Source organism: Cebus imitator, unplaced genomic scaffold (assembly GCF_001604975.1).
Source record: "Cebus imitator isolate Cc_AM_T3 unplaced genomic scaffold, Cebus_imitator-1.0 Scaffold242, whole genome shotgun sequence".
Classification (NCBI taxonomy): Eukaryota; Metazoa; Chordata; class Mammalia; order Primates; family Cebidae; genus Cebus; species Cebus imitator.
In genome coordinates, this window is record NW_016107557.1 from 2,285,783 (window position 1) to 2,305,789 (window position 20,007).

The 20,007-nt window shown below is 46.7% G+C and overlaps 1 long non-coding RNA gene across 1 annotated transcript; it reads right to left on the reverse strand.

Moving 5' to 3' along the window:
* Positions 1-11,574: 11,574 nt before the first annotated feature.
* LOC119466936 lies at positions 11,575-12,382 on the reverse strand. The gene is made up of 2 exons (XR_005195447.1): positions 12,064-12,382; positions 11,575-11,778 (listed from the first exon to the last, which is right to left on the reverse strand). It is a non-coding gene; the product is annotated as an uncharacterized LOC119466936 (long non-coding RNA).
* Positions 12,383-20,007: the final 7,625 nt, after the last annotated feature.

Genomic DNA, 20,007 nt, shown 5'->3' on the forward strand with positions numbered 1-20,007 from the left:
TACGTGGGTGTTGAACAATGAGAACACATGGACACAGGGATGGGAGCATCACCCAGTGGGGTCTGTTGTGGGGGGAATAGGGGAATAGGGGAGGGACAGCAGGGGTTAGGGAGGTTGGGGAGGGATAACATAGGCAGAAATGCCAGATATACATGATGGGAGGATGGGAGGATGGAGGCAGCAAACCACATTGCCATGTATGTACTATGCAACAATCCTGCATGATCTGCCCATGTACCCCAGAACTTAAAGTACAATTTAAAAAAAAAAGAAATTAAAGGAATAAAAGAATCATTACTCCATAGACAGATCAGGGCATTCCCAAAAGTAAGAGGAGGAACACACCCACCTTAGGTACAGCGCTTGTTTGTGTACAAGATAACAAAGTGAAAAGCTATGGGCAGATGTGCTCCACTACTAGGGCTGTAATAAAGGATGGCTAATCTTTGTGTAACTACCCTCTTATGCAACAATCTATATTATCCTTAAAGAGAAACTTAAACTTAAGAATGCTTTTGTTCTTAAGATATTGGGTTGGAAAATGCCCATCAAAGATAGGCTAGATAAAAAATATGTGGCACATATACACCATGGAATACTATGCAGCCACAAAAAAGGATGAGTTTATATCCTTTGTAGGGACATGGATGAATCTGGAAACCATCATTCTCAGCAAACTGACACAAGAACAGAAAACCAAATAGTGCATGTTCTCACTCATAAGTGGATGTTGAACAATGAGAACACATGGACACAGGGAGGGAAGCATCACACACTGGGGTATGTTGGGGGTGGGGGGCTAGGGGAGGGATAGCAGGGAGTGGGGAGATTGGGGAGGGATAACATTAGAAGAAATACCTAATGTAGGTGATGGGGGGATGGAAGCAGCAAACCACCATGGCATGTGTGTACCTATGCGACAATCCTGCAAGATCTGCGCACGAACCCCAGAACTTAAAGTAAAAAAAAAAAAAGATATTGGGTTGGGTGTGGTCACTCACACCTGTAATCCTAGCACTTTGGGAGGTTGAGGTAGGCAGACTACTTGATCCCAGGAGTTCAAGACCAGCCTGGCCAACATGGCAAAACCCTCTCTACAAAAAATGCAAAAAGTTAGCAGGTGTGGTGACATGTGCCTATAATCCCACCCAGCTACTCTAGATGCTGAGTTGGGAGGTTCACTTGAGCCTGAAAGGCTGAGGCTGCAGTGAGCTGAGATCGCACCACTGTACTCCAGCCTGGATGACAGAGTGAGACCTTGTCTCAAAAACAGATATCTCAGGACATTGGAACATTTCCAGGGTCTGTTAAGTCCTGGGTTTGTTCGGCAAATGTTATTAACCTGCTCCCTTACCTGTAAACGTCCTGTGACTAAGAATGCCTAACTTTCTGAGAATGCAGCTCAGCAGGTCTCAGCCTCATTTTACCCAGTCCCTATTCAAGATGGAGTTGCTCTGGTTCAAATGCCTCTGACACTGAGAGAGGCATAGAATAGACATTTCCATTCCAAAGGTAGAAACAGGAAAGAAGGGATGAGTGGTGGGACCCAAGCAAGTCCAAAACATTGCAAGGTAAATTCCGTTAGATGTGTTTTTCCTCCAAGTTTCAGATATTTATTAATCAGTGCAGCTCCCAACAAAGTAATCAACATGATTTAAGCGTTTGGAAGAGAAATATTTCCTGGGTAAGCGGGGAATTGTGCAAATGGCTTCTGGAAGATATCCAGTCTAAGTCGGTTTATGGCGAAACGTTTCTACTTCTAAGTAGAAGTTTGGGTCTTTTGTCTTCAGTATGCTGGAATCCATATTCACTGAGCAGAGCTTGTACTGATCATTGGGACCCGGTTGCTTCCAGGGCTCTGGGTTATTCCTCCTGTCGCAACTGACATTTGGATTGAACAATCCCGGGTGCAAGATGGACCGTGCTGCTCTATACCTGCAGCTCCAGCAAATAAAAGGGGACTCAAGCTCAGATACTTCCTGGCCGGACTGAGGATCTTGTAGAGCATGTGTGCATCAGAGACCTCTGGTATAAAAGGAGAAAAGAACAAAAATGCCTGCCAAGCCCTGGACTAAGTAGGCTCTGCAAATTCCACTCAATCTTAGAGCTCAAGAATGCTTCTCCTTGGCTTGGTGCTCTGCCCTCTGGACCCATGGGTGGCAGTGGTCCCACCTCTGCAGCTCTGCTGGGCGTGGGTACACACCTTTGACTCTGCTGGGCAGGACTAGTGTCTGAGGGCTCTGCCTGCCAGCATTTACTCCACCCTGACTGGGGCTCAAGATGGCCAGCACACCGCTATGGGAACCAAGGTGATGGCCCATGCACAGGGCTCAGTGGGACTCTGGTCTCGCTCTTTGCATCCAAGATAGAGGTAGCCTTGCCCCTGGGGCCTGTGTATGGGGCCGTGGTGGGAGTGGCAGCCCTGCTGATCTCTCAATCACCTTTGAGATCTGAGGAATAGTGCACATTTGCAGCCTAGGAGCTCTATGATCCAGTCCTGTAAGATCTAAAAAGATTGCCTTCCTTCATCGCGTGCCAACCCCATCCCTTCATGTCGGACTGGCAGTGTTTCTGCTGGGGTTGCTGATTAGGTCTGTGGTTCACAGACACACTAATCTTACCAGATGGCCAGTCCACACACCCCTACCCTTCTATATACACTTTCTCATTTTTCGTAATGTGGACAGGTTGAGAATTTTCCAAATCTTTAAGTTATGATAACAAGTCCATCTTGAATTCATTTCTCTTCTTGCATTTTACTGGAAGCAGTCAGGAGAAACCAAGCCACTCCTTCAACATTTTGCTTAGAAATCTCCTCAGCTAAATATGCAATGTTGTCACTTTGAAGTCCTATCTTCCACAAAACACTAGAACACAGACACAGTTTGGCTGAGTTCTTTATAATGAGGATTGCCTTTTCTCTACTGTCCAATAACAAGTTCCTCATTTTCAACTGAAACCTCATCAGAATGGCCATTATTATCCATATTTCTACCAACGTTTGGTACATGATTATTTATTTTTTTTCCCAAGACAGGATCTGACACTGTCACCCAGACTGGTTAATCTTTGTATTTCTTTTGTATCCATAAAACACCCCTCATTAAGGGCCTGATTACTTGCACACATAAAGACCTACCTTCGGGGATGCCCTACCCCCACCTGCACCGCCGCCTCCTGAAACGAGGCACAGCTGTTTGACTGAACTGAGATATTCTTAGGATGGAGAGATGCCACTCCACAATGCGCCATTGTGGCATAAGGATTATTTTGAGCTGAAAGTAAGGGAGGATCTGCAGATGCAGAAAAAGTTCTCTGTTTTCTTTTTTTCTGCCTGAAATTGGATCATAAATGTCTCTTTGTGAAGGTGGCATAAAGTACCCTGTGAATGTGTCCCCTTTACCTCCACCAAGAAGATAGTGGCTCTTATCACCGGAATCGGCACCAAGATGAGTCTACATAAACCAGTCCTTCTGCAATAGCCTTGTCTTCCATCACCTTCCCCAAATTCTCCCCAGTCACTTCCTGGTGCCTTATCCTCCCTCAAGGTCAAACCTTCTTCTTTCTTAAAGTTAACAGCCCCTGAGTCTCACTGCTTCTTTGAATTCCACTTGTTTTCTGTGAATTCCTGTGTACATAAATATTAATAGAAATTGTATACCTTTCCTTTTGTTAATCTTTTCTTTTTCAGTGTAATTTGTAGGTCCTCATTAACTGGACCTAAGAGAGTAGAGTAAACATTTTTCCTTACCAGCAGTATGTGTCTCACTTAGTCCTTGCCCTATGAATAGGCACCATGATTATCTTTATTTCACTGATGATGAAACTGAGGCACAGATAAAGTAAAAATCCTGTCTGAGGTCTCACACAGCTAGTAACCGTATTAAATAAAAGATGATTAGCACATTTAGTCAAGTCAAGTTAAATTAAGATTTTTCCTAGTGTTCTGGAAATATTCTGAAAATAAAGCCATGGCCCTGTCCTTGAAATATTTATTTAATTGGCAATGCTTGTTATCATCACAAAATTGCACAGATGAGTGTCCAGAAACATAACCCGGATTCCATCTTATAGTTAACCAAAGCTGATTAAATGGTTTTCCAAGGTTATTATTGTAGTCATGCAAAGACAAAAACAACCTTTTTTCAAAAACCTGATTAAACTCTGGAGGAACTGGTTCTTATTTTCTTTCTTATCAGGTTTAAATTTTTACTGCATATCCTTATACTTTAGCCATGGCCTGTATTGGTGTTTTTTGGTTATGCACTCACAGTGTATCACAATACATGGAATGACGGCGTGTGTTCCGTCACAGCTCCTGCTGTCCTGCACCCCTGTCATCACGGATACAGCCGAGCCCCGCGGTTACGCTCTGCCCAGCCCAGGGACGAACGGCCTCACCCAAGTGCGCAGGACGAACTGGGGGCGGGAGAAGCGGGGGGATGTCTGAGGCCTCGCGCGCCGCGCAGTTCGCCGGCGTGGACAGCAGGGGGCGCGCTGCCTTCGGTAGAGAAAGCGCACGGGCTCGCTGAGAGTGAGGAGAAAGGCTTCGGCTCCCCGGGCGTCACCGCCGTCATTGTGACCCAGAGAGTGCGGGTCGCCGGAGCGCAGTGTGGCCGCCGCGTAGGGGCGTCATGGGGGAGGTGCTGGCGGCGCTGGGGCGGGGGCGGGCGCCAGGGGCACCACATGGTCCCAGACAGCCGCGCCCGTCCGCGGCGCCCCAGCCTCTTGGTCCAGCCTGGGCCCTGCCTGCTCCCGGCCGCGGGGACTCAGGGTGGGCGGCCCGGGGGCGGCCTTGGGCCTTGGAGACGTGAACGAGGTGACTGGGACGCTGGGGCCACCTGCCTCTCGCACCGCGGAGCCCAAATGCCCTCGTGATTTGAAGAAGAGGGAGACACAGTGGGAGCCCGAAGCATCTAAAGGCTGCGCTGCCGGGATGAAGCCACAGGGAGGAGATGACAAGGCGGCACTCGTGTCTGAAAGCGCCTTCCTCCTACACGTGCGGGGACGCGCCTGGCAGCGGCCCACCCGGAGGAACGAAAAGCCGTGCACCGTCACTAGAGCCACGTGGGAGAAGAATGGGCGTGGCTGGGGAGAGCGAAGGCCCAGGGAGAGCCCGGCGCCGACCTGGGAGGTGAGCTGGGTGGGGTGAGCCCCATTTTACAGATGACATGAGGGAGACGTTCAGACGCCTAACGACTAGTTCAAGATTCCATACTTGGTAAGGGGCAGAGGGACACTCACAAAATAAAATGTGGGTCGTCTCTTTATTATTTTATGTGTATTGGCTAACAGTGATTAGCCATGCAACAATAAATTCTAACTGTAAAATCTTCAAACAATGCAGACATGGAGAGAATCCCTTCTTAGAGTTTGCCCTTGTCAGGCAGGTGTGGAGAAACCTCCTGGGGTGGAGGTAACAAACGGTCACCAACTGCGCTGCTGACAACAGCACAGCAGCAGAAACGTGTCATTTCCCAGTGCAGGAGGCTGGAAGCCCACACTCAAGGGCTTGGAAGGGCTGGCTCCTCGTAGAGGCTCTGCAGGAGCCCCTGTTCCCTGCCTCTCAGCTTCTGCTGTTCACAGCAATTGCTATTGTCCAATGGCTTGTAGCCGTGTCACTCCAGTCACTGCCTCCATCTGCACACAGCCTCCTCTTTTCTTCTTAGAGATGGGATCTTGCTCTGTCACCCAGGCTGGCGTGCAGCGGTGCAATCACGGTTCACTGCAGCCTCAACCTCCTGGGCTTAAGCAATCCTCTTGCCTCAACTTCACCAGTAGCTGAGACTACAGACATACACCACCGTGCCTGGCTAATTTTTTTTTATTTTGTTTATTTTTGTAGAAATGTTGTCTCCCTGTGTTGCCCAGGCTGATCTTGAACTCCTGGGCTCAAGCAATCCTCCTATCTCTGCCTACCAAAGTGCTGGGATTACAGGCGTGAGCCACTGTGCCTTGCCAGTTCTGATTACATCTACATAAGCATCCATCAGTCTTCAGGGCTCAGCATCCTCCCAGGGAGATGACGGACAAGGAAGGAGGTGACTACCCGACCCATGCCAGCCCAGGATCTAAGCCTGACTCAGAGACGTGTGTGGCCTGACAGCATCTGGTCAGTCACTATGTCCAGTGAGCCCCAAGCCCAGCTCCACAGAGCAGCTCCAAGAGTGAGGCTGCCTCCCCTCCAACTGCTCATCCCAGTCTCGGGTACTGTCCTCTCCCCAGACTCAGAGGAAGCAGTTCTCTGCAGCTCCAGGGATGCTGGGGCACAGACAGAAGCTTCTCCACAGTGAGATGTGACTATGTCTGTGACCTTCCCACGGGCACAGGACAGCCAGTGTCAGGCTCCCCTGCTCACTGAGTCAGGCCCTGCAGTAACCATCCTCCCTTTGCCCCAAAGGCATCTGCTGCACCACTGCTCAGACTTCAGTGGGTCTGGGGACACTCAGGACGGAGGGACATCCTCATGTGAAGACCCATCCCACAGATACTGATGGAGCATCAGGGATTCATACCAGGACCATGTCCTCACCAGGGGCTTTCAGGAAGTGACTATGGGGATGCCCTGCCCTGGCCTGGCCTCCCCTTTCCTCTGCACAGGTGATGGAAGGGTTTGCAAAGGGCCCATTAGGAGCCCCTGCGCTATTCCTCTTTTCCACCCCCAACACAGGATGGGCCTTTGTACTGGCTTCAAACATGCTTGAGAGTCCACATGACCATCTATGGGTGGCTCCAAGGTCCCTCTCAGGGTGGCCTGAGCTGAGCTGGCCTGGACTGCATCTGCTCCTCTTCTGAGACCTCAACCTCCCCGAGTCCTCCAGATGCCCCAAGCACTGACTCTAGTCTTGGCCTTGCACCTCCCCTGAGAGGCTAGAGAGTCTTCCTCCCATCACTCTTCCTGCACGGCCTTTCACCACTGCATTTATTAAAAGGCAGAGGATCTGGAGAGTGCTAATCCTAGAGCACAACCCCACAATCCACCCAGCTGCCCTGAGGCTCATGAGAGGCAGAGGAGCGAACCCATTTTTGAAAATGTCCCCAGTAAAACCTGATTGGTGTCCACACTGCAGGACATTGAGTTGTTTGCATTTGCAGGCGGTGCCCAGTGGGGACAGCTGCCTCCCCAGCCCTGAATATGTGTTTTTGGGAACATAGACCAGCTGAGCAGATCTGGATTAGGCAGACCCCCTCTTGTGCTGGCGAACGGCTCGCCTGGTTGCGGTTGTCACTGATCACGTGGAGACAGAATGACGTTGAGTATCACAGAGGTCCTGGACCTGGAAGTGTGCAGGGAGCTTTGCTGAAAGCAGAGTCCATCTCCTTGGCCCTCCTGGCTGTTTGGATGTTCGAGTCCCCTGCAGGGCATTCTCCTCATGGCTGGAGCAGCCTGGCCTCTCTCACTGGAGGCCTGTTTTCAAGCAATGTTCTGCTTAGGGGATCATTTGGGGATATGGGGCTCATGTCCCATCACAGAAGGGACTCCTCTGTGGCCTAAATGCAGACTGGAGCAGTCCAAGGAGGCTGTCACCATTTTGGAACACCTGCCAGCGTGGCCCTGGGGGTGTCAACTCCTGGTCAGGAGGAAGAGCTTTCCTCCACCTCAGTCATTTGCCCTGGACTGAGGAAGACAGGAGAGGTTATAGGGGTGACTTCTAATGAATGAAGGTCTTGAATTTGTTCCTCAGCCTGGGCCTACTGAGAGGAATGGGATAGACTTTGGGATCTTGATGTTTCTTGCCCTAGAGACAAAAGAACAAAATTGACCAAATTTTAACCCAGATATAAAACAGGCCTTTACAATAATGTCCAGAATCTTCAAATATGTGTGGTAGAACACTTTCCCTGCTTAGAATTATAAGTAAATTATTAAAAATTATATTATTAAAAATTATAATTACATGGTCATCTTTTTTTTTTCCCCAAGACAGAGTGTTGCTCTGTTGCCCAGGCTGGAGTGCAATGGTGTGATTTCAGCTCACTGCAACCTCTGCCTACTGGATTCAAGCAATTGTCCTGCCTCAGCCTCCCAAGGAGCTACACGCTACCATGCCTGGCTAATTTTTTGTATTTTTAGTAGAAACGGCGTTTCACCACGTTGGCGAGGCTGGTGTTGAACTTCTGACTTCATGATCTGCCCACGTTGGCCTTCCAAAGTGCTGGTATTAGAGGCGTGAGCCACCACTCCCGGTCTAATTGCATATTTCTAAGTGAATAAAGTCAATAGGAAAAGGCTATATACAATATAATTCCAGCAATATGGCATCCTGGAAAAGGCAGAATCATAGTGACAGTAAAAAGATCAGTAGTTACCAAAGTTCAGGAGTAGGGAAGGAGTGCTAAGCAGGAGTTTTTAGGGCAGTGAATCTATTGAGTGCATAATGGTGGGTCCCTGACGTCATGCATTTGGCAAAACCCACAGGACTGCAACACAAAGAATGACCCTTACTAACATAAGCCACGGACTTTAATATTAACGTGTCAATATTTAGTTATCAATACTGGTTTCTACAATTTTATCAAAAGTACAACATGAATGTGAGATGTTAAAATCGTGAAGACTGTGGCATGAGGTGGGAGGGAACCTATGGGAACCCTAGGTACTTACTGCTCACTTCTGGAAACCTAAAACCATTATAAAAATAAAGGATATTAACTTTAAAAACTAACAGGAAAAGTAATTATTAGGTCCTAACAGAGTGTGTGTGTATGTGTGTGTGTATATATATATGTACACACATACACACACACGTGTGTGTATATATATGTACACACATACACACACACGTGTGTGTATATATATGTACACACATACACACACACGTGTGTGTATATATATATACACACACACACACACATGAATGATTTATTTTACCCAAAGGTGGGAGATTATGCCTTAAATAAGCTGTGAATGATGTTAGATTAATAAATATTAATTAGCATTCAAAAAAAATGAAAGGAAAATTGATCAGATGGGCATCGGACTAGAAAACAATAGTTGCTATGTAAAGAGGTAGCACGCAGGATAGATAAAAAACATTTTCACATTGGCAGTAACAACAGAAAAATACACCCAAATGTAAGAAACAGACAACGTACGAGGCAAAATGAATAGGTACAGAGGACGTTACGTCTCATAATTTGTACTTGAAACAAGAATATGGAAATAAAACCTATAGTGCTGGTGGTGAGCCGAGCTGGTGCGGGGGCTGGGGCCTCCAGGGCAAGGAGACCGCAGGCTTGGAGGCCTGGAGGCTGGGGCAGCTGGGGCGGTGAGGCCAGCCCTTGACCCCAAATCCAAGCTCCAAAACCGAAGTAGCTTCCTAATGGCCAAAAAGTTCGGCCTAGTTATATGTACATGGGTGAAGTAGTGAGTCCTCAGGAAAGTCCTAAGGGAGCAGCCCCAGAACAGCACCATGCTGGGGTCTCCACTGAGGCCGGACCCCTCTCCAGCTCAGGCTCCTGGCTGCCTATGCAGGTCTGGCGGGCTTTCCGGGCAGGGGGAGGGCAGGCAACACTGAGCCTCCGGCCTCGCTCTTCTCCCGACTCTTCGATCTCGAATCTGTTTTCAGGAGCTGGCAGTCAGGCTGTGGCCTTCAGCTCCTGGAGTGCTGCTCACACTCACCGGTGGCTCCAGTGCTGGGGTCCCGCACTATGGCTGCTGCATCCAACAGAAGCCCAATTTTGTACCCCAGGGTCTAATAGATGACACCAGCAACCGGGCCCAGGGGTTCCTGTCTGATTTCAGGCTCCGGCTTGTAGACAAGGCTGCTCAGGGTTGCGGGGCAGCCCGAGCTGGAGTTACCGTGCTCTGGCACAGCAGCCCTGTCCACAGTGACGCAGGCGGCCCATGCAGGGTGCAGTAACAAGGTCCGTAAACCAGGCAGAGCGCACACAGCAGGTATGCACTTCTCACTGTTCTGGAAGCTGGAAGTCCAGCATCGAGGCGCTGGGAGAGGCGATGCCTAGTGAGGGCCTGCCTCCTCCTTCGCCGAGGGTCACCTTTCTGCCGCATATTCACAGAGTGGATGTGACAGAAGCTACGCAAGGCTCTTCCGTGAGGGCTCCGCCCTTATGACCCAGCCACTGCCTAGAGGCTCCCAGTCCTAAGACCATCCACCTGGGGATTAGGAGGTCCACGACTGACTTTGTGGAGATGCATTCAGTTCAGTGTTTGGCAGGGGATCTTTTAAACCAAATTAAATTAATTTATTCATTGAGGTGAAGTCTCCCTCTCTCGCCCAGGATGGAGTGCAGCGGCGCAATCTCCGCTCACTTCAGTTTCCGTCTCCTGGGTTCCAGCAATTCTCCCATTTCAGCCTCCTGAGTAGATGGGATTACAAGGTGCGCCACCACGCCCAGCTAATTTTTTTCCATTTTTAGTAGAAATGAGGTTTTACCATGCTGGCCAGGCTGGTCTGAAACTTCTGACCTCAGGTGATCCGCCTGCCTCGGCCTCCCAAAGTGCTGGGATTACAGGCATGAGCCACTGCGTCTGGCGTGGCAGGGGATCTTGACGGGCAGTTGGGGAAGAGGACAGTGCCTATCAGTTACAGCTGGAGACCAGCAGGGACTGTGGCTCCTTCCACTGACGGCCTCTTGACTGTTTTTTTTTTGTTTGTTTTGTTTTTTTTCTTTTTTCTGCGGGGCGGAAAAAAGGCCAAGCAGATTTCTGGAGAAAGTACTCCATGAAGCGAGTGGGTCTAAACAGTGCAAGATGCAATGGTGTCCATCAAAATGCCCTCCTCAGGACTAAACATGCCTTCCCAAGTGCCTGAATATTACTGGTCAGTGGGTATCCCCTGAGACCCCTTATGGGTCTTGCCCTTGGGTAAGGGGTCCCTCAGGATTCTCTTCCAGGAACAGCCTGCATTCAACGATGGGGTTGTACACAGTGATGAAGGCTCTCACCCAGGTCAGGACTCTGAGAGGCCTTCTCAGCTCCAGAGCTCAGAAAATAAGGGGCTGAGTTTGCTACAACTGCATCACATTGGGCTGATTCTGGAAGTTCCACACCGTGGGAGTGCCGTTAAAGCAGGAGTCAGCAGAGGGGGCAGAAGCACTAAGTTGCTAACACCTGGGAGTGCACGGGAGGGACTCACCCCCAACACCCACCTGGGAGCAGATGGGAGGAGCCCACCCCCCAACCACAACTGGAAGTGCAGACAGGATAGGCCCACTCTCCACCCCCAGCCTCACCCAAGAGTGCAGACAGGAGAGGCCCAACCCACACTCCCACCTGGGAGTACAGATGGGGGAGGCCCTGTCCCCACTCCGACCTTTGTGCAGCCAGGAGAGGCTCACACCCCACCCTCACCAGACTTCCAGTGTGGAGTTCCCTGGAGAGAGAGCCCTGCCCACAGACATCCTGCAGGGCAGGCTAGCACCAAAACCCAGCTCAGTCTCTTGTATGATCAAGAGATGATAACCAATAAAACCCAAGTGTTTGAGATTTGGTGGTGGCAGAGGCAGAAAAGAGCAGGTCCTGAGGGAAAGATAATCATTGAGAAGCAAAGCAAGAAAAGACGACAAACAAAACTCAAAGGCCATAGACATTATCACCTTTTTTTTCTTTTACTGTCATTAACATTTAAACATAACACATTTTTTTCTTTTTTTAGAAATTTCATTCCCCTCTTCTTTCACTGGTCTCCAAAGCTGCAGGTCTGGGTGGACTGTTCCTAAGAAGCCACTTCCATGGTGTCCCTTCTCTAGGGTGCCCATCTATCTGGAGCGTCGTCATCATCACTGCTGGAATGTCTCCTGTTGCCAATCCAAGCTCTGAAGACATAAGCACCAGCAAGAAAGGTGTTACCCAGAGGGGCTCGCTCATCCTCCCTGCTGCAGAGGAGGCCACGCCAGCTGCCCCAGCAACTCTCAGCTCCATCCTCTGCTTTCTCAGAACTTACCTCGGCTCTCTGGCGTCAGAGGCTTTCAACAAGTCGCTGCTCACATTTGCAAACATTCACATCAAGAGAGGACTCCCTTTCCACCTGCCACTCCCCTCTCCTCCAGATCATTATAGCTCTCCCCACCAGCCTTATCAATGTCAGGCTCCAACCCTACCAGGCAGTGTTCAGGTCGGTGACTCACAAACAGACCCTGTGCCAGGTTGGAGCTGCTGCCGCAAGCCTGTTCTGCACAGACAGGAATGTTCCCTCTGTGTTGCGAGTGCAGGGCCACTGGGCACTGGAAATGTGCCTGGTGTGATGAGGGACTGGAGATTAAATTTTAAAATTAAATACAAATACCTCTGGTTAATGACCGTGGCACGAGGCAGCCCAGCACTGGGATTCAGAGATGAGGGAGAATTCACCTCACCACCCCTGGGTTTTCCTTCCAGCATAGCCATCAATGGGCTAGTGTTATCTTTCATCTAACAGGTACTTCCTGAGCACAGGCACAAGTACCAGGCACTCTGTGAGGCCCTTGGGATGGAGCAGTACAATAGATATCCAGGTTCTAGAGGGGTTCACAGCTGGGGGTGATGTGTAAACAGAGTGAAGGGCATGTCCGGCAAATCTTGTGCTGGAAAATGAGGGCATTTGGAGTGAGGGGAGGGGACACCCCACTGTCTCCAGGAGCCCACCCACCCAGCTGAGTTTGGCTTTTAATTCACCTTTCTTGTGATGTCTCTTGTTGAATTTGCTGTCGTGATTGTCCTGATTAAAAGAGAAGAGTGTGCGTTCCCTCTGTATCCGGAAGTGTGCATGCAAGACTTGAATTACTTCTATTTAAAATATGCGATAGACTCAGAGGGAGACAATAAGCATGGAAGTCTGCATATGGAAAAATATTGCGTTATTTTGTTTTTATTTGATGGTTGCTTTGTGGTACAGTGCACATATATTACATGTATAATGCATGTACAGGTTGTTGTCTTCTTGCAAAATCTGTGTTGCCACCACCCAGATATAAACACCTGGCAGCCCCTCTTTGGCTAACTCCCAGGCAGTAACACCCAAGAGACACTCACTATTCTGGTCATGATCAACATATTTTAAAACAATTTAAAATAAATACATTTATTTTAAAAATTCATATAAATGGAAACCTACAGTATGTACTCTTTTGTTTCTGATTGAAAATTATATGTAAATATCATGTAAATTTCACCTATGTTCCATTGTGATGAAACATTCATCATTTTGTACTGCTTTGTCCTGTCCATATATAACATCTTCATTGTAGGAAGTTGGTGCAATGAGTTTACACTCTCTGTTTTACATTCACTCTGTTTATCATGATAGTTGCACGAAGCGATGCTGCTATAAAGCCCCCCAGGTGGACACCAACATCCTTGCCTCGTGCATGTCTTTTGGACATAGGTAGCAGGATTGGGACTATAGGGTCACAGGTACTGATTACTGTAGTATGCCCTAGAAAGCCATTTATCAAGATAGTTGAAACAAAGTATGTTCCCAGAGTCATATGTGACAGCTCAGCTCCTCCACAACCTCAACAACCTTCTGCATTTTTCTCTCTGATCACATGTCTGTGTTGGTGGAGATAGGCGTGAGAAACTGTGCCGCTTCCTGCGTCCCTGAATGATGCCTTACAAGTCAACTGGAGAGCGTGAAGCCCAGTCCAGCTGAGCTCACAGCTACTTAGCCCAGGAGGCTACGAATGTGGCTTCCAGGTTCTGCCACTTCTGTGATAGGATGGGCCTGCACGTCCCTCCAGCCTCAGCCCCCGGATGACACTTTTAGTCATAGTCCAGGGTGAAACTTCTGAATATGCATTCTGCTAATCACTTGTGATTGAGTGCACTTTCATAGGCTTTACTATGCCAAACTTGCTGAAGTTTCTATGAATTTGACAGACAAAAGTCAGTACATGGTAGGTTATTCTCTCTGAGAAACCACACAGCCTTATGAGTTCCTGCATGACTATTTAAGGTGTTTTGTTCAAAGAAGGACCTAATAGGTAAAGTTGCACAGGAGCATCAAACAATGGAAAGATATTTTCAAGGACTATTGAGAATTCAGAAAAAAATAGAAAAAACAAATAAAATGGAAACCTAATTAAAAACGGACAAATATCACAATAAAGCAATTACAGAAGGCAAAGGTGGATGAATAAAAGTCATATGAACATAGGTTCAGATCCACCTGAGGCAAAAGGAGCCGCTGTGGAGGAGCCCAGCATGTCTGTGTGGAAGGCTCCATCCAGGAAGAGCAAAGGGAAAGCAAAGGAGCTTGGGGCAGGAGTGTGATGGGAGTGGCGGAAGCAGTCAAAGCTCCTTGAGCTGGAAGCAGAAAGGGATGGAGGTCTGCCAGCCAGCAGGGCCCGCGCAAGCAAAACCTGTGGGTTCCTGTAGATACTCCAGAACTGCACACTTATTTCAAGGTCATGTGTGAAACCAGTGAGTGCTGAGCAGACAACTAATGTTGCAATAAAAAAAAATCAAAATAAATTGCCAGTTAGGTTGTGGGGAGTCAAACTCTCACTCACAACTGGGAGTATTCAGGAGGTCAACCATCCTGAGGGATTTCCTCAGCACACAGTAACGTTAAGTGTGCACCCTCTATGCACCAAGCCCTCTCTCGTTCAGAGGCAGAAGGAAAGATAAAGGAGGAAGTCCTCATCATAGGAGGTAGCTGGTATCAGCAGCAACCTGGATGCTTGGCACAAGAGGGTTTATAAGGAAAGAGTAGTTGACGCAGTGCTGACCAGTTGGAAGTCATCGAAGAGGCTCACGTGCACACATGGATAAAATTAAATGTATGATTATGAGTTTAAATCTTAGAAAAAATAAAAAATAACCACCTGAGGCCTAAAGGGGGAACATCATTTAATGCAAAAATGCAAACACACTTTATGAATTCTTTAAGCATCCGTAGAGATTATTTGGAAGAGTGATCCACATTATTTACACTTGGGTTGGTGACTCAGGGATGGACAGAAACATGATCTGAAATAGTTATAAAGGAAAAACATAGATAAAAGAGAGGCTGATGAGAGTGTGGTATGAGTAAACTCTGTGCTTGTGGGTCCCAGGAAACACGGACAGAGAGGAAATTGCACACATGCCCTGCTGGTGCTGCCGGAAGGCAGTCTGTGGCTGCTTTCAGTGAGAAGGACCTCCCCTCCGCCAACAGCACCCTTGTTACAGTTCCTAGCTGTCCTGGCCCTTCTCTGACACCATGAATAATTTTAGAAAACTGTGGGCCTATCATTGAGATGCCCACGTATGTCAGGGAGGCAGGAAGGTTTTGGGGTTTGAGGGCAGTGGGGGACACTAGGGACTCTCCTGAGATGTCCCCACCCAGCTGAGAAACACCTCAGGGCTTCCAGGGGAGTTCAATCATCAGGGGTCCCACTGGATAGGTTTGGGTTGCAATGCTGACAGCAAGAACCCCCTCCAACCACGGGGTCAGCTGTGAGAACCGGAGGGAGGGAGGTGCAGGGACAGACAGGTAGCAGCTTTTATTTGCATGCAGTGGCTCAGCCCCCATGAAGGGTTTAGGAGCTGTAAGGTGGCTTTGGGGGAGCGCAGCCTCCAAAGCAGTGTCAGGAAGTGGGAGTTGAGTCTGCACCACACCCTGGGCTCCTGTTCTCACCCTGCTCACCCCCTGTACAGGGGAGAAGGATCCTCACCCCACTCTGCTCTACACCCCTCTCCTCAGGGGGCTGTGATTCTGACCCACAGTCCTTCCTCGCTGTTTAGAGTGGCTGTGGCCGGGCAGGGCTGACTCAGCCACACACACACACACACACACACACACACACACACACACTGAATAGGCAACTCTCTGAAATAGAAATCGTTGATTAATTAAAGCACCTATGGGTTTTTTCACAAACCAAACTAGTATTTTTATTAAAAAAAAAAAACTTTTAGTGCTTTTGAGCCTACATAGAAAGAGGCCCACTTATTTAATTGGTAAGACTGTGAACTGATCAAATTTGTGGAAAATAGTCTGCCAGTATTATTAAAATTATAATTAAATTTATCACAACTCAATTGTACCATTTTGAGAATCATATGCTACTTAAAAAAAAAATTGGTGGGATCTACATATATTGATGGTTATTGGAAAGTCATTAGTGGTGGAAATTTTAAAGAACAACCGTAATATCCATCTAATAGAGAATAAAGAAATCAGAACATATCTATAATATGAATTACCACACAACTGAAAAGAATACATTTAATCTACATTACTTAGAACTAGTAATGTCTACCATGTATTATAAAGGGAGAAAGTAAATCACTATATAATGTAGAATTTGAGCATGTTCTTTAAAACAAAACAAATCAATAAAACCCTAAAAGGACAAACTATTGAAAGTCCATCACAAAATCCAGAAATGATAAAAAAAAAAAAATTGAAAATTTGGCTATGTAAAAAGAAAAGTTTCTTCAAAACAAAAACAATATAAAAAAAGTAAAAGTTATGACACAGACCTTAAGGAAAAAAAATCAGTTATTATATGGAAATAATAAATGTGCAGAACATGTAAAGAATATCACCAAATGAATTAGAAAACTAGTAAAATGTATCATTATGAAAATCACAGGGAGAAATACAAATGGCCAATACACATACAAAGACATGCACAATATCACTAATAAGTAAAGAAATCCAAATTAAAAGTAAAATTTTTTTAAATCATAAAATTGGTAAACATTTGGAAGATCCAAGATGGCCAAATAGGAACAGCTCCGGAGTGCAGTTCCCAGCAAGAACAATGCAGAGGGTGAGTGCCCACCGCATTTCCAAACAAATTTTCACTGCCCACAGACAAGGAGATTTCCACGACGAAAAGTGCCACGAGTTTTCAGCATGGTGGTTTCAGCAGGTGCTGGCTTGGCACAGAGAAACTCACACAAATTTGGGCGGCTGTTTCAACTGGCACCTGGAACACGTAGGAGACAGAGCAGCCCATTCAACTGAAAGGGAGGAGGCAGAGTCAGAGAGCCAGGTGATCTGCCTAGGTGGGTAGCACCCCCACAAAACAAGCAATCTGAAACGCTCTGGATTGAGAGTTTCCCAGCAAGCGCAGCTGGACCCAGGACGGTTCAGCTTAGTGGGGGGAATGGCAACCACCATTTCAGCAGCTGGGCAGAGCCTGCAGCAGCTCAGCAACACCTCTGCTGGCACACTGTGACTAGACTACTCCATGTGGGGCAGGGCATCTATGAAAAAAGGCAGCAGCACCACAGGAACTTATAAATAAAGCGGACCTTCCTAGGACAGAGCACCTGGGAAAAGAGGCAGCTATGAGTTCTGCTGCAGCAGACTTAAAAGTACCTGCCCAGCATATCTGCACAGAACAATGGAGCTCCCAGCATAGCACTTGAGCTCCTATAAGGAACAGACTGTCTCCTGAAGCAGCTCCCTGACCCCAGTATACCCAAAGAGACACCTCATAAAGGAGAGCTCAGGCCAACATCTGGCAGGTACCCTTCTGGGACGAAGATAACAGAAGAAACCGGCAGTGATCCTTACTGTTCTGCAGCCCCTTGGGTGATCCCCAGGCAAGCAGGGTCTGGAGTGGACCTCCAGCAGTCCTGCAGCAAAGAGGCCTGACTGTTAGAAGGAAATTAAGAAATAGAAAGAAATAACTTCATCATCAACAAAAAGGACATCCACTCAGAGACCCCATCAGAAAGTCACCAACTACAAAGACTACAGGTAGATAAAGCCACTAAGATGGGAAGAAACCAGTGCAAAAGGGATGAAAACACCAAAAACCAGAACGCCTCTCATCCTCCAAAGGATCACAACTCCTCACCAGCAAGGGATCAAAGATGGATGAAGAATGAATCTGATGAATTGACAGAAACAGGGTTCAGAAGGTGGGTAATAACAAACTTCTCTGAGCTAAAAGAATATGTGCTAACCCAATGCAAAGAAACTAAGAACCTAGAAAAAAGGTTAGATGAGATGCTAACTAGAATAAACAGCTTAGAGAAGAATATAAACAACTTGATGGAGCTGAAAAACACATCACGAGAACTTCACGAAGCATACACAAGTTTCAATAGCCTAATTGACCAAGCCGAAAAAAGGATATCAGAAATTGAAGATCAACTCAATGAGATAAAATGAGAAGGCAAGAATAGAGAAAAAAGAGTGAAAAGAAATGAACAAAGTCTCCAAGAAATATGGGATTATGTGAAAAGACCTAATCTGAGTTTGATAGGTGTACCTGAACGTGTTGGAGAGAATGAATCCAAGCTGGAAAACACTCTTCAGGATATTATCCAGGAGAACTTCTCCAACCTAGCAAGGCAGGCCAACATTCAAGTCCAGGAAATACAGAAACACCAAAAAGATATTCCTCAAGAAGAGCAACCCCAAGGCACATAATCATCAGATTCACCAGGGTTGAAATGAAGGAGAAAATGCTAAGGGCAGCCAGAGAGAAAGGTCAGGTTACCCACAAAGGGAAGCCCATCAGACTCACAGCGGATCTCTCTGAAGAAACCCTACAAGCCAGAATGGAGTGGGGACCAATATTCAACATCCTGAAAGAAAAGAACTTTCAACCTAGAATTTCGTATCTGGCCAAACTAAGCTTCATAAGCGAAGGAGAAAGAAAATCTTTTATGGACAAGCAATTGCAGAGAAATTTCATCAACAACAGGACTGCCTTACAAGAACTCCTGAAAGAAGCACTAAACAAGGAAAGGAACAACCAGTACCAGCCACTCAAAAAATGTACTAAATGGTAAAGACCATCGACACAATGAAAAAAATGCATCAACTAACAGACAAAACATCCAGCTAGCATCAAAAGGGCAGGATCAAATTCACATGTAACAATATTAACCTTAAATATAAATGGGCTAAATGCCCCAATCAAAAGACACAGACTGGCAAACTGGATAAAAAGTCAAGACCATTGGTGAGCTGTATTCAGGAAACCCATCTCACATGCAAGGACACACATAGGCTCAAAATAAAGGGATGGAGAAAGACTTATCGAGCAAATGGAGAGCAAAAAAAAAAGCAGGAGTTGCAATCCTAGTTTCTGATAAAATGAACTTTAAACCATCAAATGTCAAAAGAGACAAAGAAGAGCATTACATGAAGGTAAAAGGATCAATGCATCAAGAAGAGCTAACTATCCTAAATATATACGCACCCAATACAGGAGCACCCAGATGCATAAAGCAAGTTCTTAATGACCTACAAACAGACTTAGACTCCCACACAATAATAGTGGGAGACTTTAACACCCCATTGTCAACATTAGACAGATCAACGAGACAGAAAATTAACAAGGATATCCAGGACTTGAACTCAGGCCTCGACCAAGAAAACCTAATAGACATTTACAGAACTCTCCACCCCAAATCCACAGACTATACATTCTTCTCAGCACCACATCACACCTACTCTAAAATTGACTACATAATTGGAAGTAAATCACTCCTCAGCAAATGCAAAAGAATGGAAATCATAACAAACAGTATCTCAGACCACAGTGCAATCGAGTTAGAACTCAGAACTCAGAAACTAACTCAGAACTACACAGCTTCATGGGAACTGAACAACTTGCTCTTGAATGTTGACTGGATAAACAATGAAATGAAGGCAGAAACAAAAATGTTCTTCGAAACCAACAAGAATGAAGACACAACATACCAGAATCTCTGGGACACATTTAAAGCAGTCTCTAGAGGAAAGTATATAGCAATAGGTGCCCACATGAGAAGCAAGGTGAGATCTAAAATCGACACCCTATCGTCAAAATTGAAAGAGCTAGAGGAGCAAGATCGAAAAAACTCAAAACCTAGCAGAAGACAGGAAATAACTAAGATCAGAGCAGAACTGAGGGAGATAGAGACACAAAAAACCCTTCAAAAAATCAATAAACCCAGGAGCTGGTTTTTTGAAAAGATCAACAAAATAGACAGACCACTAGCCAGATTAATAAAAAAGAAAAGAGAGAAGATTCAAATAGATGCAATAAAAAACAATTAAGGGGATATCAACACAGATTCCACAGAAATCCAACCATCATCAGAGATTATTACAAACAACTCTATGTACA